General features: G+C 39.5%; 1 protein-coding gene and 1 non-coding gene across 3 annotated transcripts in view; one reads left to right on the plus strand and one right to left on the minus strand.

The window, feature by feature from the left end:
• Nucleotides 1-4,964: 4,964 nt before the first annotated feature.
• On the minus strand, nt 4,965-5,068 carry LOC132375546 (U6 spliceosomal RNA). Its single transcript, XR_009506090.1, has one exon. It is a non-coding gene; the product is annotated as a U6 spliceosomal RNA (small nuclear RNA).
• A 7,168-nt stretch (nt 5,069-12,236) lies between these two features.
• CHL1 (cell adhesion molecule L1 like) overlaps nt 12,237-22,764 on the plus strand; it is a 194,336-nt gene continuing 183,808 nt past the window's right edge. For both annotated transcript variants that reach the window (XM_059940202.1, XM_059940201.1), the window contains exon 1: nt 12,237-12,378. The gene's annotated coding sequence lies outside the window, so the exon portion shown is untranslated. The remainder of the gene's footprint in view (nt 12,379-22,764) is intronic.

Here is a 22,764-nt window from a genome sequence, read left to right on the forward strand (position 1 = left end):
AATTTTCAGATCACTTTATTTTATGAAGATATATTCATGTTGTCACTTTGTTCCATGGTTACATTCAGTACTATCAAATCAAGGCTAATTTATGGTTAAAAATGCATGTGGTGCTTTGTTACAAGACAAAAAGTCCGTAGATACACCAGCCAAGTCATCTCCACTGCTGTAAAATTAGAGAACAAAATCAACTGATTATAATTCTGAGATACAGTCTTCAGAATGATTAAGAACTTGATTATTCTACGGAATTATGCTTATATATGAACATCACCCCTGTTTTCCCCATCGGGAGAAAAAATCAATTTAGATGGAAACATCTTATTTGGCTCTACTTTGGTGGTTTTGCTGTTTTGATCAAATACTGTGATTGTAAAGACCAAGGAGCTATTTTAAATAGTTTACCTCTCAGAAGAAAATATATTTGTTTTTAAACTTGGCCAGCTACTATGCCAAGCCAGTATTTACCGAGGGCCTTAATGAAATGGCTATTTGGACAAATCGGACTATAACCACGTCGATGCGTGGAGGGAAGACAAATGAGCCTTAGGGAGTGCATTGCACCTGGCATGAGTTGTGTGTACCTGTAATAGGAAAGAGCCCTTTGTTTTTGGAGCCTTGGCGTTGGCCTGGCAGAGTGGTGAAGATCCTGCCTGTGCTTTCCAGCTCATAGCAGGATGCTCCACTTCTATTCAGTTCCTGAGTATCCTGTAAGCAGCACCGTTATCAGAGCTACATTTGAGATGAAAGGAATCCCTATTATGGCAGATACTGAACATCTCCACAGGATATCACTTGGTAAGGATTAGGCTGTTATGAAGGCAGTGAATCTCTCCAACTTTAGATACAAAAAGGAGCTATTGCGTCCATAAGGTATTCAAGGTGGTCTTTAAAACATACTAAAGTTCCATTTATTCCAAATATTAGAAAATTGACTATTCTGGTTCAAAGAGAGTTTTCCATGTTACATGTTTCCCATACGCAGATTATGTATATATGTGTTAGATAATGATTCAGGTAGCATTACAGACTCTTTCTTTCTCCTAAGATAATTTATATGAACATTGGTATCACTATACAATTGAACTGTATTCTTCACTTGGAGGGCCTCCGAAATGCTCGCAAAGTCTAAGGTTCACAAAAGCATCTGGTTGTCAATTATGTGCCTATGCCTATTTTCCAATTCCCTTTTAAACTCTGAATGATCCTTTTAAGTTCAGTTTACCGCTTTGACCCTAGAATACCACATATTTTATTGATAGGGTTATTTATTTCTCAAGGAATGTGAAATAAAGGTATAAAAATGTGTTTTCTAGATGAAGCATTTTTAGTATGCATTATGCGATTTATGTTTTTCCCTTTCTGTCTCTCTCCATTACTCCTGCTTACTTAGGGAAGCAATGTTTGCTCATGTTTTAGGCTTGTTATTTTTCTGACTTTATTAGGCACTTTTCTGAGTTTAATGTGCACCGTAGATGCCCCGTTTAATGACACTTTCTGTACCCTTTTACAGAATTTCAGTCTCTGGGGAATCAAGAGCACAAAGTCATCCATCTTCAACAAATATACAAGATTACACCTACTGATGGAAGTAAGTACAAAATTGGTGATGCTCTCCACGACCAGAATTACATTTAACTACCAATTCCCAAAGAGGCTAATTCATTTGCCAAAGGATATGAACAAAACTGCAGTCACCATTTCAGAGACCATATTTTATTTTCCGTCTTTGAGATAATTCCAACAAGGGCCTGTTTCACCTTACATTTTAGATCACATGATGGTGAGAAAATTCTATAACTTAAAGGATAGGAGTTTATGGTAAGTATAAAATAGAACAAAACAGTTGGGTTTCTACAGCATTTTACGGGAAACCTCTTCTGACCTTCTATAAACAATTCCTTTGGTAAAGTCCCCATTTTATGTTGGTTTGCTCTGTCATCAGTGTAGAGTTATGGCTTGAATAAATTCTTGTTGAGGGTTGAAGGTTGGCATGGGAATGTCTTTCTGTTCTAGATCTTATAATGGATGTGTGTAATTCGTCAAGTGTGGAACATATGCCTTGCTTTATTCACAAACTTTCACAGAATTTAATTGGGAGCTATCACCTTCAAAATCGGGCAACAGTCTTTGATATTTAAATCATTTGAGTAAGAATTAGTCAGTAAGGCTTTGCAGTTTGTCCCTAGTAAATATGTTAACTTACTTTCAAAATGAAAATACTTCAATAGCATTTTAAATTTTTCAAAAGGTTACTATTATGCTTCATTAGATATCTTGGTGAGAATTTTTTTTTTTTTTTTTTTTTTTTTGCTGTGTTGGGTCTTCGTTGCTGTGCGTGGGCTTTCTCTAGTTGCGGCGAGCGGGGGCTACTCTTCATTGCACTGCACCGGCTTATTGTGGTGGTATCTCTTGTTGCAGAGCACGGGCTCTAGGCACGCGGGCTTCAGTAGATGTGGCTTGCGGGCTCTAGAGCGAAGGCTCAGTAGTTGTGGCGCACGGGCTTAGTTGCTCTGCGGCATGTGGGATCTTCCCTGACCAGGGCTCGAACCCGTGTCCCCTGCATTGGCAGGCGGATTCTTAAACACTGTGCCACCGGGGAAGTCCCTTGGTGAGCATTTTATCTTTTCACTATATCTAAATTTTGGAGTGAGTGTGTGAATTAAAGACATGATTAGGCTGCCAGATAATATCAGTTTATAAAAACTTTATTTGCAATTTGTTTCAGTAGCGTTTAGTGTATTTTTATGTGTGTTAAAAACATGGTATCCTCCAAATATTTATTTTTATAAAGAAAAATGTTTAGGAATATAAAACAAACTTACTTTTATTTATTCCGTCTTGTCCTCTTTTTTAACTGGACTCTTAATACTTACCAGTGCCTTGAAAACTCACAAAAATTGCATTATACATTATGCTTTCATAATTTCTGATTATTAGATAATTATGAAAAATAAAAAATATCTTCTGCTTATGATAGCCAATTGTTGCATGAAAGAACAGACATGATATGATATTGGTTGAAATACCGTTAAGATAAATATTTTTTTGGTTCATAATAATTGTATCTGGTCCTGGAATAAACATCAGTCTAATTTTGAGAAACAGAAACAAGTTTCCCCCAAATGTATTTTTCATTGGATGAAGCAAAGAAAACATGTTTGGTATACAAGAATTGTTGTTAATTACCTTGTGTGTAAGATATTTATCAATTTATCAGCCCTAGATGTTTCCACCAAAACGAGTCTTCCTTTGAGCATGCATAATAGAAAAAACACACTATACTGGGCAGAGAGTTGTTTTGTACTTCCTCTTAAGCAATTCATTAAAATTTAGATAAATTTTAAGCTCTTTTGTTTTAAAGTGGACTAGCTATATATATTCCACTTTGTTTTCAAATGCAAATGGTTAAGTGTTTTGCATTCTAATCAGTAGACAGCTCTGTGACTAAATCATAATTTAATGATCTCTTCCTAGAGAGATAATGATGCAAAATTTAGATCTGAAAAGAGGATTCTCATTTTTATCTAATTGGGCTGATCTTTCTGTAAAATCTCTGCAAGCTTTGTAGTTGTGCTAATAATAAAACCCTGGATGAAATCTACATTATGAAAGATGCTATATTTTTGTTCAGGAATATAAATTATTGAAACATATCTTTATATATGAAATGGTATTTTTTTGTACGTGTGATAATGTGCATTTTCTCTTGAGTTGGGAGAATTGTCTCAGTTTTATTGGAAGTGAGAGCTAGGGCTTTTTGTTTAAACAGTCACGTATACTTTAAATAAATTGGAAGAAAAAAATAGTCTTTTACATTTACCCACATATTTCCATTTCCAGGTTCTTTATTTCTTTCTAAGGATCTTAGTTTCATCTGGTATCATTTCCCTTCAGCCTTAAAAACTACTTTTAACATTTGTTGTAGTGCAGCTCTGACGGTGATAACCCTCTTTAGTTTTCTTTTATCTGGAACTATCTTTATCTTGCCTTCATACTTGAAGAATACTTTCACTGGATCTAGACTTCTAGGGTTTTTTTTTTTTTTTCTTTCTTTTAGCACTTTAAACTTGCTATTCACCTGTATGTTATGTGTTGCTTTTCTCTCTGTCTTCTTTCAAGGTTTTCTTTTACTCTTTGTTTTTTAGCAGCTTAATTACTGTGCTCCTAGGTGGGGTTTTCTTTGTATTTATTCTGCTATAGCATTGCTGAATTCCTTGAATCTATACATTTCTGACTTGCATCACGTTTGGTAAATTTTTGCTATTATTTCTTCAAATATATTTTATGCCTCATCTTTCTCTCTTCTTTTGGGACTCCAATTATACACATATTAAGTATTTTGAAGCTGCATTCATTTTTCTCCCTCCAATCTTGTCTCTCTGTTTGAGGTTGGAAAATTTCTGTTGAGCTAGCTGACAGACTGGGTCCTGCCCTCTGGTTAAAAGCTAAAAAATAGGAAACTCATCCCGTGCTGTTTCCTTCCTCTGGGTTTCTACCCTTTCCAGCATCTGCCTGTTTGGGGAAACCTTCCAGCGCTTTCAGTTATTATGTTTATATTCTATCCATTCTTTACAGTTTTTTTGTTTGCTTGTTTGTTTTTATTTTATTTTTAAGTTTTTATTATGGAAAATTCAAGCATAAGCAAAAGAGAGAAGAGTTTGAGGACCCCCTCCACCATAACATGTCACCCAGCTTCCAACAGTTAACTCATAGACAATCTTGTTTCAACAATAATGCTACTACTCACCCCTCCTCCCAGATTATTTTGAATGACTCCCAACATCATATTATTTTGTTTTAAATATATCAGCATGTATCTCTAGATAGGGATTAAAAAACAAACAAACCCACAATATCATTATCACAACAAAAAAATTAACAATAATTCCTTAACATTACCAAACATCTAATGAGTATTCAAACCCCCCAATTGTTCTACATATATATAATTTTTTAAACAGAAAAATATGGAACGCTTCACGAATTTGCGTGTCATCCTCGCGCAGGCGCCATGATAATCTCTGTATCGTTCCAGTTTTAATATATGTGCTGCCGAAGTGAGCACTCTTTACAGTTTTTATCTACAGGAGGGTTGGTCCTGAAAGGAACCATAACTAGAATTCCACAACTTTACATTGGAAAGAATTTCTTATATTACAAATCTTTAAAAATATAATTTTAGGCTGTTTAATCATCATAAGGTTGCAGAATAATTTATTAGGTTGAACAATGTGAAATCACCATCTTTGCAGGACTGACATAGGAACAATTTCATATAATTCAACCTGGTAATTATGTTCTCATGTATTTATAATTAATTTTATCATTGAGTATTTATGGGCATATTGAGTTACCTGTATTTCAGGTTATTTACATTGTATAGAGCCGTAGAAGTGGAAATCCTGGGTCCAAATTTATGGACATCCTTAAACTTATTGAGTATAATTGCTAATTTTATTATTTAATCTTAAAACAGTAATACATAATGTAATTATTTTTTCCTAAAATTGTTGCATGAATTAATGGTGTCTAAAATGGCGTCTGTCCTAAAATTGGGTAATGCAATTATATTTGGGCTTTGCTTTTTTGTTTTGTTTTGTTTATTTTCATTAGCCAAAATATTATCAAGTTATTTACTTTGATTTATGTTCTATGGTTGTCCGTTATTATCTACATTGCATATATTCATTGTACTTGTCAATTCATGTATGTTTTCTTTGGGTACTGTATCAGAATATTTTAGGAACCCTGGAATATTCCAGACTTTCATCATCAAATTTCTTCCTTTACTTATATTTGAGGGTATTAAAATCTGCTTAATTTTAGGAAGCTTTTATGCTGGCTTCTTTATACAAGATAGGAAAAATTTTAAACGTGTTTCCCATTTGTATTGGTGCGATGGGCTGAGCAATAGGAAAAAGAATATGAGCCAATAAATTTTGCTTGTTTGGAGGAAACGCTATATATAGGCAATATAAGGGTTGTGTAAAACTCGTACCTATAGTTCTGTGCCCTTACATGTTTTAGCATGAGCTGGCAAAAAACTACCGAGTGAGAAACACAAAAGATATAGCGGAAGATAGAAGAACTAATGCCTATACGATAAGGCAAATCTTTTGTGTCAAACAGGGGATTCAGAATCCTTGCTGTGGGCTTATTGTACTGTGGCATAGGGCTTGGAATGCCTTACTGAGATTGTCTGTTTATCATATTCTGAAAAACAACATGAAAAAATCGATTGATAAGTCTCATTTAACCCCTGAAAGAAAATAAATCCAGTGCAATGACTATAAATAATTGAGTTATGGTTTCTGTTAACACAGTATAACATATTAGCAATTTGTGCTTTAAATGCATCTCTGCTAATTAATTCGTTTATTTTGCAGGAAAAAAGTCAATTGAAAGCACAAATTATGGCCACTAAACACTACATAGAGAGGACTAATTGGTCCATGGCTCTTTTTAAAAGAGCTAAAAATGTGCCCCCAAAGAATGTACTATTATGTCATAATTTTTTAAAAAAAGTAAAGTCCATATACATCTAGATTTATGCCAAACTTTAAGAATGACTTAAAACAAGGATGACAAATACCTATGGCACATGAGAATCATTTCTTGTGTAATATCAATGACAGGCATCATTAATAGATCACTTTGTCCTTTCCTGCTGAACTCAGATATAGGGTGGAATCCTTTGGACAGAGTATTTCAGGGGGTCATGCCAATCAGATCGGTGATCTCATGAAAGGAAGACTTATTACCATGCACATCCCTTTTACTAAACAACTTATCCCAAGAGAATAATCTTACTTGGGCATTTATAATGAATAAAAATGATTTCTATCACAAGAAACAGGAAACCAATGCAAACTATTTTATGTAAAATACTTTTCCACTCACCTAGCTACAGAGTCAAGATGTATTCCAGTTTCAGCTTTTAATAAACAATGAACTTTCAGCTTATTTGAAGATCTAAGTCTTCAAATAAGAATGTCAAGTAACTGTCTCTCTCCTTTTCTTTTCCCTGCAGTGCCTTCATTCTCAGGCGTGCTCTAAGTGTTGATAAAAAGCAGCCTCACTTACCTCATGCTTGCTGAGCAATCCTCAGTTTTTCTCCCCATTGCTCAGAGTGAGTCCAAGGTAGGTCTTTCATTGGCTCCTTTTGAATCTGCCTTTCATTGCTTTGATCAGAGGGATAGAAAATATTGGTTGTTCATGCCTGTGTCACCTGGACCAGAGGTAGATATGAAGCATTGGACTTAGCCTCAACTCAGCCGTATAAACACAGGGGAATGTTATTCTCTAAAGTTGGTTGAGCTCTATGAATGCAGATAAATGCCAGGCAAACAAAAAAAAAATAGCACTGTCCACTGCAGGTTCCATTCTTATTTTCCTTTACTATTCTGAAATCGTTCTGATGACAGAGATCACAGTTGTATTAGTTAGGGGAAAGGTTAAACAGTTATAATAAAGAGACCCCAAAGACATTGGCTCAAAGAAGAGATAAAGTCATTTCCTGGTAGGAAGTGGGCTCCAATCCATGGAGTCATCCAGCAACTCAGGCTAAGGGGTGTTTTTTTGTCATCTTCAACATAAAACTTTTACCACTGCAGGCTAGCTAGAAGGAAAAAGAGCTGTGAATCTAGATTATTTTTAAGTAGATGACCTGGAAGTTGCCAACTACATTTCTCTTCATGTCGCTTTAGTGAGAACTTAGTCTTGGGTTCAAACTTGGTCACGAGGCAGACTGGGAAATGTAGTCTTTTGGTAGGTGGCCATGTGCCCAGGAAGAAAAAAAAAAAAGGAACAGATTTGGGGGTGAGGCAGGAGAATGGAGGGGAGCAAACAACATCCTGCCACAAGGTTTTTGTTTTTTTGTTTTTTAATTTATTTTTGGCCGCGTTGGGTCTTTGCTGCTGCGCACGCACTTTCTCTAGTTGCAGCGAGCGGGGGCTACTCTTCCTTGCGGTGCGCGGGCTTCTCATTGCGGTGGCTTCTCTTATCACGGAGCACGGGCTCTAGAGTATAAGCTCAGTAGTTGTGGCTCGCGAGCTCCAGAGTGCAGGCTCAGTAGTTGTGGAGCACGGGCTTAGTTGCCCTGTGGCATGTGGGATCCTTCTGGACCAGGGCTCGAACCCGTGTCCCCTGCACTGGCAGGCGGATTCTTAACCACTGTGCCACCAGGGAAGTCCCCTGCCACAAGGTCTTATATTAAGGAGAGCCACTGGTTCTCTCCTTTTTCTCTAACGTGTTTACTTCATGTTGACAGTGGTAAAACCTATTGTCCAAAATCAATTGGACAAAATAGACAGGCAAAAAGGATAAACTAAGTCCTTTACTTCGACTAAACTGTTTGTAAATATCAGAGACAAATACCCTTATTCTTGTGGTATCACTCACCATCTCACTGTTCAGCCTATGTTTATTTGCTGTAGCAGAATTGGAATAAATAAAATTATCTTCCAAGATGGTAGTGTCTTGTCATATTCTAAAATGATACAAGATTAAAAACTAGGAGATTTTTCAATTTTTTCTAGGCCACTAACCAGTTGTACAACCTTGAGAAAATTTCTGAACCTTACCCATCTCAGATATCAATATAAAAAGAAGTTGTAGGAGAATATTTTATCTGAGGTCCCTATCAGATTGAAAAGATTTTATATTATGTTGGAAGTAGAGAGGTTTAGATGAAATTCCCACCCTCCCAAAATACCAGGGTTTTCCCCCAATAAATGTGAATTCATTCTATAACCCAGTTCACAGGTCTTTGAGATGAAATTTGATTGACTAGGACTTTAGAGCAATCACCAATAGGAAAGTGAGCTAGCCATAATTGTCAGTTGGGCGTTTCTGGTTGGAGGATAGGAAATCTTTCTGATCTCCACAAGAAATCAACAAATGCCCTGAAGCCTGAGATTTGACAAAATACAAGCAATGTCTTAGCTATATAAGTATAATGTTATTAATGACCATAACATTAGCTAGCCCTTTTAGAATCCAGTTAAAGTATCTGGTTCCATGACCTCCTAAGGGTGGATCACACATATTAATGATCCACAGAATGAAATACAAGATTTTATCTTTTTATTTGTTCCAGAATTATTGCCCTTTGATTTTTAATACATGTCGTTTGTTCTCACATTAAAGGACAGGTTAAAGGAGTATCTATCGACTCTGTCATTTTAACTCCTCAGAGTTAATATGGTGGTCTTCTTTAGCTTGATTAATATCTAAGCCGAAGGTGGCTGCTTTGTACTTCCAAGGTTGCCTTTGAGGGTTTATCCCTCAGTGGAACATCCGGCTTTCCTTTAGTTTAGCAGTTGGCCAGCAAACCTCTGTCGATCTGTGACTATTCTGAACTGATAGACTGAAATGCCATTTCCAAAACTACAGCTCTTCTGCTAAACAATTTTTTCTAGGAGTGATGCCATATCACTAGCTACGGGGCTTTGCCAAAAGGCAGTATTCCTCCAATGGCCCTACTCTGGGAATGATACCAAATGATGGTTCAGGCCGGGGTAAAAGCTAAAAAATACCCCAGCTTTTAATACCTCTTCTCTTTTTTCCAGATGACTGGCCAATCTCTCTCACTTTCTGCTTCTATTCATGAAAGAATTCCTTTTCTCCCCTTCATTTGTGATTTAATAGTTGAATTTTTATTTTACATGGTGTTCCTCCATTGTGAGAGAGCAATTCACACCTTTCAAGGCTAATGCAATCAAATTTTCATGTGACATAAGTATCTAGTCTTTCTCCAGCACCCACATGCAAAGGTGTGATGCCTGATAGATTAGGATTGTTTGTAGAGTGGGAAATGTGCTGAATAAAGTGTCAGACAGGAGAATGGGAGCCAAGAGAGGGTTTCAAAGCAGCAGCAGAAGGTATCTTCAGCAAACATCCATTCTGGCTGAAGGATGCCTTCTGGTTTCAGGTTCCAGTCTTCCTAGAAGCTGAGGCAGTGGAGCTGTAATTTTCTTGGGACAGGAAAGCCTAGATTGGTTGCCTGCCCTTAAATATGTATTAAAAATATGAACTTATCCTTGGAGGGAAGAGCTATGAGGTGTTTCTTGGATGTGGAAGTTTAAGTCACTGCCTCCATTTTGTATTCCTTTTAAAAAAAACTTCCTTTAGTTGGCTAAAATACTTTCTTGCTCTCGATACTGTTTTCCTTTCTTGGTTAATCATTTGCCTGTCTTCCTCCCTCTCTTCCTTCCTCCCTCCGTCTCTCCCTCCCTTTCTTCCCTTTTCCTTACCTATCTTTCTCTTCTTTCCTTCACTTCTTTCTTAAAATGTAGCTGCCTGGGGTAAAGATTTTTGTGTATATGCTGACTTAATGGCTGTCCCTAGTAAGCCATGGGTTTACTATTGGGCTATTTCCTAATTTATATGCAGTGCCAGGGGCTCAGAAGTACGTTATTGTTATTTTCCTTTTAATAAAAACCCATATTTAAGAACTGACACTTCATCTTCTTGTTTCAGGTATTATACCTTGGTATTCTTTTATATATCTTTGGGTAGTTGATTTAAAAAGACGCAACTAGCCTTGCCTGTTGAGTTTTCCACTGTACCCTAGCACCTAGAACAATGACTGATAAATAGTAGGTGCTCAATAAACATTTGTTTTTAAAATAATGATGCAGATGTCAAGCAAACTCATCATAGACAAAAGAAAAACAATATGTTTCAGTATTCTGTTGGTTTGGCCAGGATGGAGTTCTGAGTCTTTTGCTCAGCAGATGTTTATCCAGAAGGTGGTAAACTCCGGAGATCAACTTGGCTTTGTGTCTCCTTGACCTTGGAAATGTTTTCCTACAGACACAGTATTTTCCCTGTCGGAATTTTATTCAATATTCTATCTTTGTTTCTACTTTAGAAGACATGCCACGTGAATAATGATGCCTCAGGCGAAGAAATTACTCCAGCAGTTCAATTTAAACTCAGGACAAATCCTACCCTCACTTGCATTTGCAATTTGCAATGCAGTCAGTAAGAACTATGCCCACACATGAACTGACAGAATTGGGACTTCAAGGTTAGCAATTATTAAAATTAAAAGTTCATTTATTCCTTTTCAAAATATAAATATATTATTCAGTTGCTTCTGAAGCTGAATCCTGAGTTGCCTTCCCCTTGCTGCTCACTATAGCGGCATCCAGCTCTGAGGGTAGCTCACAGCTCTAAATGTCCTCATTGTTCAATGCACTAGATGAGAACAAAACCAGACTGTAAGGTCAATCTCACTGCCTTACTAGAGTAAAAATTAGAAGTCAGTGATTCTCTAACCATCAAAGAGAACTTAAATTCAACAGAATTTTTTTTAAAAAAGTAGTACTGTGTGAAAATTTTGGAAAATATGATCACGGTGGAGAAAAAAATGAAAGGGGTATATAAACCACTTACACTGCAAAGACTGTAACCTTCCCAGATTAATTTTGGAATCCTAAAATAAAATTTGCTTTTTTTGGTGGCATTGATAAGGCATCAGAAGTGGCCTTTTGCAATGGAAATAACACACAGGATTTTCTTCTACTTTATAATAGTGAATTAATACAGAATAAATAGGAAAAAAATGTTCGGGAACAATATGGTAAAATTATAGACCGTAAGTGTTAGGACAATTTTTTTTAAATGGTAACAGAAGAAGGTGCCTAAATTTATGTACACAATAATCTGGCAGTTTATGGAAGTAGCATCATTTGTAAATTAAATAGCACGCCCAATCACGCCTCTAAACGAGGAAGGAAAGCAAAAAGAATTTTTTTTAACAGGTCCATGGCATCACACCCCTCCAACATGCAGCCCTGAGAGAAAACCAGACTGGCGACCCGTGTCTGGAATATGTACTGACTGGAACTCTCGGGAGGAGGAGGGGTTTCTTTAAAATTTCTTTTTTACAGACAAAAGGGGCAGCGATCTTTTGACCTCTTTTGACCATAGATGTGGAAAATGGCGAGCAAAGTTTTGGCTTCGTCCCTTGCTTTTCACCATGAAATAAAAGTCTTAAGCCTGTAACTCTCCCTGTCCCACGGGAGTGTGCAAAGGGAAGGAAAATAAGCGGCGTGGGTGAGGGGTGGCGGAGCAGAACCAGCGGAGAGACGAGAGGCGCGAAGCAGCCTCTGCCGGGTGGGCGTGGAGCGGAGCGCAAGCCAGAACAGGTCCGCGTCCTCTCGGCCACTGCTGGCGGTGGGCGGGGCGCGGCGGCATCTCCGCGGGCAGATCCGCGTGCAGATCAGCTGGGAGCGGCCGGCAAGAAACTCCCGTGGATCCGCCGGGAGCTGCTGGACCCCCACGTCCCTCTCCCGTTCCAAGCCAGCCTGAGGGAGAGGTTTCCCCGAGGGAAGGTACCGAACGGATCTGGTGCAGGAAGCGACTCAGGTGTGTCCGGGGTGAGGGTCAGTTTGCGTTTGTTTCGTTAGCCCTGGGGGCTCCCCAAATCTTTGAGCGAGACAGAAGGAGGATAAGTGGTTTGCTCCTGGGAGGAGGGGGTCAACCCATTGTGGGTCGGAGATGGTGCGCAATCAGGGCTCCGTTGTTGCACGAAGTAGGGTGGTCCGAGGTCCCTCAGCCTTAAGCCAGTTAGAGACACCCCCTTTCCCAGCCCCGCCCCCTGCTGGCTGAGGCTGGATTCAGACCCCTCCGGTCAGTCGGACGGAGTAAACGGGTCCTCGAATCCTTCAGCTCCCACTTTCTCCGCCTGGTCACGGGTAGGTTGACCCTCTTGTCTTTCCTCCAACCTCCCTTACCAGCATCTCTTCCTACCCTCTGGAGAGGATCCCAGACCCTCCTGAAGATTCCAGCCCTCTCCCGAGAGGGGGCTGCGAGGTCCAGCTGGGTTTGGGGTCAGTCCTGGCTTCACTCCTCTCTGCCCCTTACCATCTCTTGGGTCGTAAGGCTCAGTTCTCTTCCACCAACACCCCCGCCCCACTGTCTTGCTTCCACTCTCAGGGGAGGATTCCAGATCCCGCTGGGGTTCGGTACGCGCCGCCAGCTGGAAAAGGGAGATCTGTGGACAGCTGGGTTGGGGGGCGAGAAAACTGGGAGGGTTAGGAGCTCCACCTCCCCAGACCACCGAGGGGGCGAGGGGGCAGGCTGGGGGCGTGTTGCCATGGCTCTCTGGTAGCGAAGCTGGGGGAGCTAGAGATGCCAGTCATGGAAGGTCCCTTCTTCCTCTTTGTGCCTCTCCCCCTCCCTTCTTCTTCTTCTTTTTTTTTTTTTTTGAGTGAGAGTGTGCGTGGGGAGGGAGCAGGGAGAAAGTGATTAATTTGGAGAGCAGGGACGGGAGCCAGGAGGCTGGGGGACGCTAGCCAGCCCCTTCATTCCCACTCCTCTTGCTCGCTGCGAGCCTCACTTTCTCATGCAAGGGCAGGACTGAGGAATTCCTGCGACAAGCCAGGGCCCTAGAAGCCTCCGCCGCGCTAGCTCAGGTACCCACGCCCGGAGCCGCGCCCTGGGGCGAGCGCCGGGTGGGTGGTCGGGCTGTCAGCCGAAGGGCGGGCAGGGGAAGGAGTGGGAGGTGAGCGGCTGAAGGCGGGTGTGTAGTGACACAGCAGGGCGGCAAGGCGGGGAGGAAGATCCAGGTCCAGCCCAACTCGAGGGGCGCGGGGGTTCAGCCCCGCCCGCGTGAGCTCCCAAAGAGCCCCCAGAGCTGGCAAGCGGTGCCTGGCACGCGCGTGCGCGATGGCGCGCTCACGGGAACGCCCCAGGTGGGGGGCACATTTGCGCGTGCGCGCGGAGGTGGGCAACTGGTGAGCCACCTGGGCTCGTGCAAGGCAAAGGCTCTCGCCGCGCTCACGTGGGTTCGAATTTCAGGTCCATCGTCTCTGAGATGTGTGCTTTTGGACGAGCCACTTATCGAACCCGTCCCTCAGTTTCCCCTTTTAAATAATAGGAATAATATCAATACCTTCCTTTTAGGGTTTTTGAGCGACTGGAATAAGATAATTCCAGTAGACAGTTTAGCTCAGTGTCTGATGCATAATAAACACTAAAAGTTATGGTTGCTGACGCCGTTACTTTTATTATAAGTTAGTCCTCAATTAGATATGGCGTGTTCTCATTACTCTGCATTTTTATTGAAGGCAAAATACTAATTTCTAATTTTGGAGACCATCAATTGACATTAATATTACTGGTCAGTCCTACTCCTACAAAGCGTTGCTTTGGAGCAGATTGGAAGATATAAACTGACCAACTGGATGGAGAGAGAAGCTTAGAAAGCTATTGGGGGAAACTTTTAGTGACAAGAAAAAACAGTTGCTTTTACCGCTTTGTGTGTAAAAATGTTTCCTCTTTCACCTGCTAATGTTGCAATTGGCTTTGTCTTAATTTCATTCTCTTTATGAGGGACCACCCTGTGGCTTTCAAATTTTAACTTGGTTCTAGAGTCTAGTGTATAACATGGCTTTCTATTTTATGGCCTTAAGTGCTGCAGTGGATTCACCTCTAGTAACGGCAGAGCACACAGTGTATAATCATTCCTCACAAGCTCCTGAATATTGTCAGTGAATAAATGGAGACAGATAGTTATGTCTGGGCAGGTGTGAGTACTGGCTAGGAAAGTTCATTAAAATCTCTTTCCGAGCATGTTTGTACTCTTCACTGCAGAAGTGCAGGACTGTGATGATTAATCTGTTTTCCAGATTGTTCTCTGTTGCATCTTATGGGCCCTTCCCTTTAAAGAAAAGGCTACGGATGTTTATTACTACTCTTGGTTATATAGGTGCTCCAACATATCTGGTGATGAGCAAACTATAGACACCATTGACCTAATTACAGGTCTGACAGGATTTGATATTGCACATAATATATTTATTACCTTAAAGTTAATTCATCTCATTAAATGAAGTAGTATTAAATGCATTTTAAAATTACTTGCTTATTAAAATATTGGCAAGTTTTGATGAATCTGAAGCAAGTAAAACCAGGCAGATGTCACCATCACAAAGCTCCTTATGATTTTACAAAATAGACCTCACCTAGGAAAATGTTTGCTGGATAGGAGCTTGATTTTTATAGTTAACTTCTGAATTCTTTGAAGATAGCAGGTTGTTTGACCCAAAATTGCTTTTTTTTTTTTTAATTTTATTTATTTATTTATTTATTTGTTTATGGCTGTGTTGGGCCTTCATTTGTGTGCCAGGGCCCTCTCTAGTTGTGGCAAGCGGGGTCCACTCTTCATCGCGGTGCGCGGGCCTCTCACTATCGCGGCCTCTGTTGTTGCGGAGCTCAGGCTCCAGACGCGCAGGCTCAGTAACTGTGACTCACGGGCCCAGCCGCTCCGCGGCATGTGGGATCTTCCCAGACCAGGGCTCGAACCCGTGTCCCCTGCATTGGCAGGCAGACTTCCAACCACTGCGCCACCAGGGAAGCCCCAAAATTGCTTTTTTGAAATATTTTAGCCTGATTCATTTTTTTAATGGAGAATTATAAATAAAAGTAATGATTTAAGACTGATTTAAGATTCTACTAGTTTTTATCTCATAAAAGAAAATTAAGTAATAGAGGGTGGCTAATGGCATTAGATTTGAAGAAATGAGTGTCAGGAAGCCCTGTGAATATCAATTCAGATAGTAGAGTATCGATTCAAGTTTGACTTTTGCGCGACAACCAGCACCCCCTTCTTCACAGTGAATATGTCATCTTTAAAGGGTGCCTTGAGGAATCAGTGTGACAGCTTGCCTGAAATTCATGTGATCATTTACACATTCTTTCCCAGGAGCATTGGCATTAAATGTTTCATTTATTGGAAATTATTTTGCCCTTTGATTTATGACAGCCAGCAGTGCCATAGAGTCTAATACTTTTTAGAAACAAAATTTAGCTTTTCACTATTCTGTATTTTCCCTAAAAATTTAAGCAGTAATGCACATGGAAAGTTTAAGTTAGGCTGAAGACAAAGGGTAACAATAAAAAACCATGACAGATCCAGAAGTGTTGAGTTCTGAATCTGGGGAGCTAATTGACATGCTAAGGTATAATCTAGAGGACCAACTAGTCTCTATACCAAGGCTGTTTTCAATGATGTACTGTATTATCTGATTCAATCAGTGTTCCTTGTTATTGTTTCAGAACGAGACTGAGAATACTATATTTTCAATTATGAACATTTTGATTACAGCTTCATTCTAACTAACTAATTCAGTATGAAGAGAATGCAATTATTATGGTGATTTACATACAGTATGCTAAATTAACACGGCTAATGAGTGAAAGCCTAATATTCTTTCTTTTCATTCCTGGAAAAATATTGTGCTAAGCATTCTTTCAAAGAAAAGATTACATTATTCTCCAGCATTTTATGTCTACCTACAAGTAGAATTGGCACTGAGCCATTTTCTTTGCTATTAAAGTGAAATCTCTCACATTTTGGCAATCACGTGCCTCTATCCCTTTTTGGGGGGGAGAGGGTAGAAAATGGAAACAATTCTCAATTTAATTAGTTATGGTGATTTCTCCTTTCTCTACATCTTTATTGGAGGAAAGATTCTGTATTTTCTGATTTTAGAAGCTGGTTAACACCTTAAACATTACTAATTACTGCAGTTTATTTTATGTGTGGCACTAGTGTAGTTAGTTAATTATAGCTTTCTCATTAGCACCATGTAGAGAATAATGAATTAACACATCCCTTTGATCAAAAGAACATCTAAGTTTATCTTCTGAGAATAGAAGTGTTACTGTGTTACCGAAAGTCACTGTAATTTTCCCAAGAAACAAATTGGTTGGAATTCTCTAGCACTGGGATAAGAAGCTTGATGAATGAGGGAGTAGAGCAGTGGTTGCTTGGCAACCTAACATTATTCCGCAATTTCTCCTGGTATATTTATCCAGTAAACTAGAAAATTCTGTTTTGTTAACGAATGTTTTTAGTCAGTGCACAAATAGACCATAACTAATTGAGATTTTATGTATTGTGGATAAAAAATGATCCTGCTTACCTTCCCATTGTGTTTAGATAGTAAAAATACAAAGAGAGAATATTCTGTTTTGAGTTTTTAAAAATTTTCTGTAAAAAATGTTTACTTAATTTTCACATTAGTTAATTACTACCAAAAGATTGCAACTTGTTTACCTCTTTGGAAGTCAAATTATTGGGAGTGTGTGTGTGTGTATGTGTGTGTATGTTAAAATTGTGTGTACACAATTTTTCAATAAGAATCAGAAATAAATTTCGAACTGAGGTGAAGTCTTCAAAAGTCATGATTGACATGATTAATTTGGTAAATTTAGGGGGGCATACACATTCAATCCAAGTGATACTGGGAGATGATAAGAATAATAAATGTGCTGAATGGCAAATATATAAATGCACTCTGTTCTTTGACCAGGGTTTCTTCTCCAGGCGGTCTTATCACATTCTCTCCTCAGATGTTTGGGTGCATCTCATTTCCCCTATAGTTGTGAAGTAGGAGCTTAGCAAAGCCAGCCATTGCCCATCTTTCAATCCACCTCTCCCTGACTCCAGGGACTACAATATACCATTTTCCTATTCAGCCTGTGAATTTTAGTGTGCATCATAATTCCCTTCTCAGATGGTAAAATCTTTTGAGGGCACATGCTTCATTTTATGCATCTCATAAACCCTATAGATTCTGGCACAGTGGGAAGCAAACTGGTGTGGCTGTAATCGTCAGGCTGCCAGGTTTCCAAATCCAATTCTGTGAACTCCTCAATGTGTGGCCCTGGCTAAGTCATTTTAACCTCCCTAAGACTGATTTCATCTATGGAAATGAGGAGTAATATCCATACCCAGCTCATGTGTGTTATTATGAGCGTTATATGGGGCAATCTATGTAGACAACCTATTAGAACTCATTAAACATTCAGTAAATTCTGGCTTTTTTATTATAATAATTACTCCACGCTCAGTGTATGAATGGATACAAGAGAGATAGACATAAGTGTGTGTCTATGTATATGAATAAGTATGAGCTTATTATATTATTATCATTAAAAGTATGGAACATGGGTTGACACCTACATCAATTATATGCACATATACTGGTTGTGATCGTTTCACATCTTTGAAAGATCCTGAGTAGTAGTTTTCAGGCTGAAATGAGAATCACCCGGAGAGCTTTTCTTAAAACTAGCAACCCAGATCAGTTCAATAAGAATCCCTGGAGGTGGTGATCAGGCATGTGGATTTTTGAAAGCTTCCGGTGAGATTCTGATGCCAGAGTTGAGAACCACCACCTTAGATTTGGGTAGGTCTTCTATAATATCATGTTGGCCTGAGGCATTGACTCACAGTTACCTTGGCATCATGAAATGTGGTTGAAAAAGAAGAAGAGCTCTGATAAACCTCTGAGGTTTTTCTTACTGATCCCTTTGGTTTAGACAGCACTTTATTCTCTGAAGAGCTCAAATGTGCTTTTCATTTACTATGTATTTCATTTTTCAGCCAAATGTCTCTGTGAAGATGGTAGGAAAAAAGTCATTATGCTGATTTTGCGGATGAATGGAGAGAGCCATACAGAAATTAAATGATTTGATTAGATTCATACATTTAGAACAGACCCAGATATCAAGATTCCTGTCACTTTTGAGTTCTGGATGTTCCTCTCTTTTTGCCTTGAGATTTCAAATGAGGGAGGGAAGGTTGTTGTTTTTGGACTGAATAATTGTGTAGGAAAGAGCTGTATAGGTGAGAATTTCTACCTTTCTTGTTCTAATTCTGCATTATAAGGAAAAGCAGATTTTTTTTTTTTTTAAGAAGAGGCACCGTAGTCTATTTAAGATCCAACCCTGTGTCCCTTGGACTGAACCCAGCCTACATATGTTTTTTTGGCCCAAGGCGTGTTTAAGAAATATTTGAGCCAATATTTAAAACCCAAATATTTCACATAAAATTCATATCTCTGACTTATCTTGGGAAACTTGATGTTCTTGGAATATTAGACCTGAATGCCCAGGTGGCAGAGAGTACCACTGGCTGGAACTGGGTAACATGTCCCCTTGGCAGTGTTAAAGGACCCAGAGTTTTTCATCTTTTCTGGATAAAACCTGGCGCTCTCTTGCTTTCACTTTGATTTTTTCTTGTATATAAGTAGTACTCAAATGGGGCAATTGAAGGGCGTTTAAAGAAGGGACCACATCTTTTTGGGCAGGGTTGAGGGAGACCAGCAAGGGCTGAGGAGGCACCCCTGGGGCTGTTACTGCCCTTAGTCCAGTGGGGCGACAAGAGAGAAAAGTTACTGGAAGGTGAGAGCCATAGCTTTGGGGAAGGCTGCAGACAGGAACTGTGGTTTTAGAGAAACATAGCCATTCTTGAGTCACAGGACACTGGTCTCCCCCTACCCCAAGATCTTCTGCTCCTTCCTCGCAGTGGCTGTGCCCACCAGCAGGCAGAGGACAAGGGAGCCTGGTCCAAGTGCCCTGCTGAAGTTGGATCCCTCTGCACAGAGCAGCCTGGAGAAAGGTGGAGAATGGATCTGAATCTGGGGGGTTAATGAAGAATATCAAGCGCACCTTGAAGGCTTCAAATGTATAGAATGTGGGTAATGGGGAAGAAGGAAGCTCGAATTGCCAAAAGCAGGACAAAATGGAGAATCATTAAATTTGCATTCAGGGCTGTCTTTTCCTCTTTTCCTTTGTTGTTCCTTTCTCGGCTCCTCTTTCATTGCCCCAGGTGGGCATGCTCATGGCCAGAGGTGGGTTTCAGTTGCAGCCTTCAAACTTCAAAACAAACTTGCCCATTCCCTTGCATTATCTCTGCTTTCCAAGATGAGAGCTTTACAGCAGAGAGAATAATGCAAAAGATGTATTCTCTCTTCTAAGGTAACAGGTTTGCATTTTTAGCAGAGGTTCCTCCCTAACAAAAGCTTTTGCAGTAAGTGGTGATTTTACCTCTAGGGACTGCAGGGGTCGTACCCAGGAAGTGGAGACACCCTCAAATAATCGTCTGGCAGCCTAATGTCATTGTGACCTGGATATTTGGATCTCTGGAGGGTACCTCTCTTTGGTGTAGTAGTATCAGGGTAAAGAGGATGAGGAAATAGATTAGGGATGCATTGGTAGCATCCTGATGTGAGAAATTTGTATGTTCCCTGGCCAAGGGATGTAGTCAGTGTAATAGAAGGTAAATTGGTGAGAAAAATGTGGAGATTTTTGATGATTTGATGCTATTAGAGTTGATTGTGAATTCAGTTTGTTATTGTGTTGAAGACCTCCACTAAAGAATGTAATGTGACAGAATATCAGCTTACTATGGAATGTCTTACATATTGATGTGTTCAAAGGAAATAACACCTCTCATGTGCAAAGGTTCAAGGGGAAGATAAGTATTGACCTTTTGTGAGACTCTTGACACTTGACACTGCATTTCCATCCATTTGGAAGATTCCTTCTGAATATTTCTATTGAAAAATCACCATGTCTTGCATGATTTGAGTACTTATTTGAGCTTTTTAAAGAATTTTCCCATATCTCATGTGACTTTTTCAACAACATGGCAGGCAAAAAGTGACAGGTTTGTTAGCTCATTTTATAGAGGAAAAACAACTGAAGCAAAGTCGAATAGCGGGCTGGGCAGTGGTGAAACCAGAATTAAAGTGCAGATATCCTGATACGTAACCAAGTTCATAATCCACTCTACAGCTTTTAGATTTCCTTATTTGAAAAAAAAAAAAAGAGAACTATTGTATAACTGATTTCTTTTTTTAAAAGCAAATTCAGAGTTAATATGTTTGCTGAGGGATACAGTGAATGTAGGGGAAGTATTGAAAACTTCACCAATTATATTTCCAAGGTTGAATATAGCCCTGCCCAAAGATAGGGAGATTAGATTTTTTTACATAGCTTCCGTAATTCCAGTGCACATTGATTGATTAGTTGATTGATTGATTGTGTGTTCTATGAGACATTGACAGCGACCAATCATTAAAAAGCTTTTATTGAATAACTGCTTTGCGCAGGACTGAGGCTGTGACAGGCAAACACTTAAATAGCTATCACTTATTAAATGTTTATGATGTATTTTGCAATCTCTACATCAGTGTTTTGAGGAAAGTACTATTATGATAATACCCATTTAATGCTGAGTGTCACAGACGTAGGGGTGTCCTTGTCCTGGGTCACACAATATGGCCTGGAAGTGGCTGAGCCGGGACTCAAACTCAGAAGTATCTGCTGCCCAGCCGCAAGATCTTAACTACTACGCTATGCTGCCTTTGAGTCCAGCAGACCCCTTCAGCACCCCCTCTTAGTTTGGACTGCTGTAGCAAAGTACCACAGACTGAGAGGCTTATAAACAACAGAAATTTATTTCTCACAGTTCTGGAGACTAGAAGCCTGAGATCAGGGTGCCAGCCATCTTCTGCTTTGCCGACTGCTGACTTCTTGTTGTATTGTCACAGAGAGAATGGCAGAAAGTGCCCAAGAGAGTTTTCCAGTGTCCCTTTTATAAGGGTACTAATCTCATTCATGAGGGCTCTACCCTTATGATCTAATTCCCTCCCCAAGGCCACACCTCCAAATACCATCACACTGGGATTAGGGTTTCAACAATGAATCTGAGGGAGACACACACATTCAGTCCATTGCACACCCTTTCTCTTCTCTCTTTGACTTCATTTCCCATGTGTGCAATGTCCGTCAGTACCCCCCTGGATTAGTAGTATTCTCTAACTATGGTCTTCATCAAGGGCCAGCACTCATCCCTGTTGTCCAACCAGATTTACCTGTTCTGTGTCTTATTACCTCAGGTAAACATGTGGAAAAGTAGATAATAAGGGCTCCTCCTGAGGTATTACATGATATTGTATGTTTATACTAGGAATGGTGGCATTTAAAATGGTGGATTTAAAATTCTTGTTGCAAAGATTCATTGTGAGGCACTGCCATATGGGAGATGCATTGGGAAAGGAGGACATTTGTGTTTTCTCCAAAATCATGTCATAAAAGTGTTTGGTGTCTGAGTCTTCCTGAAATGTGTCCTGGGCACCAGTATATGTAAAAATCAACCTTCACCCTCACCAAAGCTTTTGCTTGCCCTCATTACTATTTCTTATTTCTTGGCAGGAATGTTTCTGATGCTCTATAGTATCAATAGACATGGATTTCCTTCACATCTGGGTATTATATGAAACCAATTGCATTACACGGTTAGCATTTCCACAAAGGTGTATCTGCCACTCCAGATTAAGATAGAAATAGTTGGCAGTGGTAGATGCCATATCCCAGCCTGACTGTTCTTGAAAATGACACCTATCATAACAATGGCGCTGTCTTTATTAGCAGCTGTCAGTTAAGATAAGGTTTGGGAGGGAAAAAGATATCAACTGTATTCTAGGCATGGGCAATATATTTAGGATTTTTGAGAGGTGTTTGATTTTTTTGGTGTGTGGTGTTTAGAAAAAAAATGTACATTTTTTTAATATGCAAAATACACGTAGCATTCTCAAGCACTGACTCCAAAAGGCTCTTTTTTATATAACAAATAGTGGCAAAAATGTGTTTTTGCTTTCTCCTTTGTCTATAGAGCAGATCCCATTTCCTTAGACTATATGGAGTGGATTTGCTTTAAGGCTTTTGTTTGATCCATGCCTGCTTCTTTAGAGTACAGCACTTGGGTCCTCAAGAAATGAACGTATTTTTGTATTACAAATTCAGAGACTTTCTAAACTTGTTCTGTACAGTGCATCTGATGACACAGCAGAGAAATCATTCATTAAATTAAAATACTTAAGGCATTATACAATGGCAAGAAATTGAAAACATTGTCCATGATGGAAAGTAAACAAAGAAAAATATAATAATTTT

The sequence above is a fragment of the Balaenoptera ricei genome, chromosome 11 (genome assembly GCF_028023285.1).
Source record: "Balaenoptera ricei isolate mBalRic1 chromosome 11, mBalRic1.hap2, whole genome shotgun sequence".
Classification (NCBI taxonomy): Eukaryota; Metazoa; Chordata; class Mammalia; order Artiodactyla; family Balaenopteridae; genus Balaenoptera; species Balaenoptera ricei.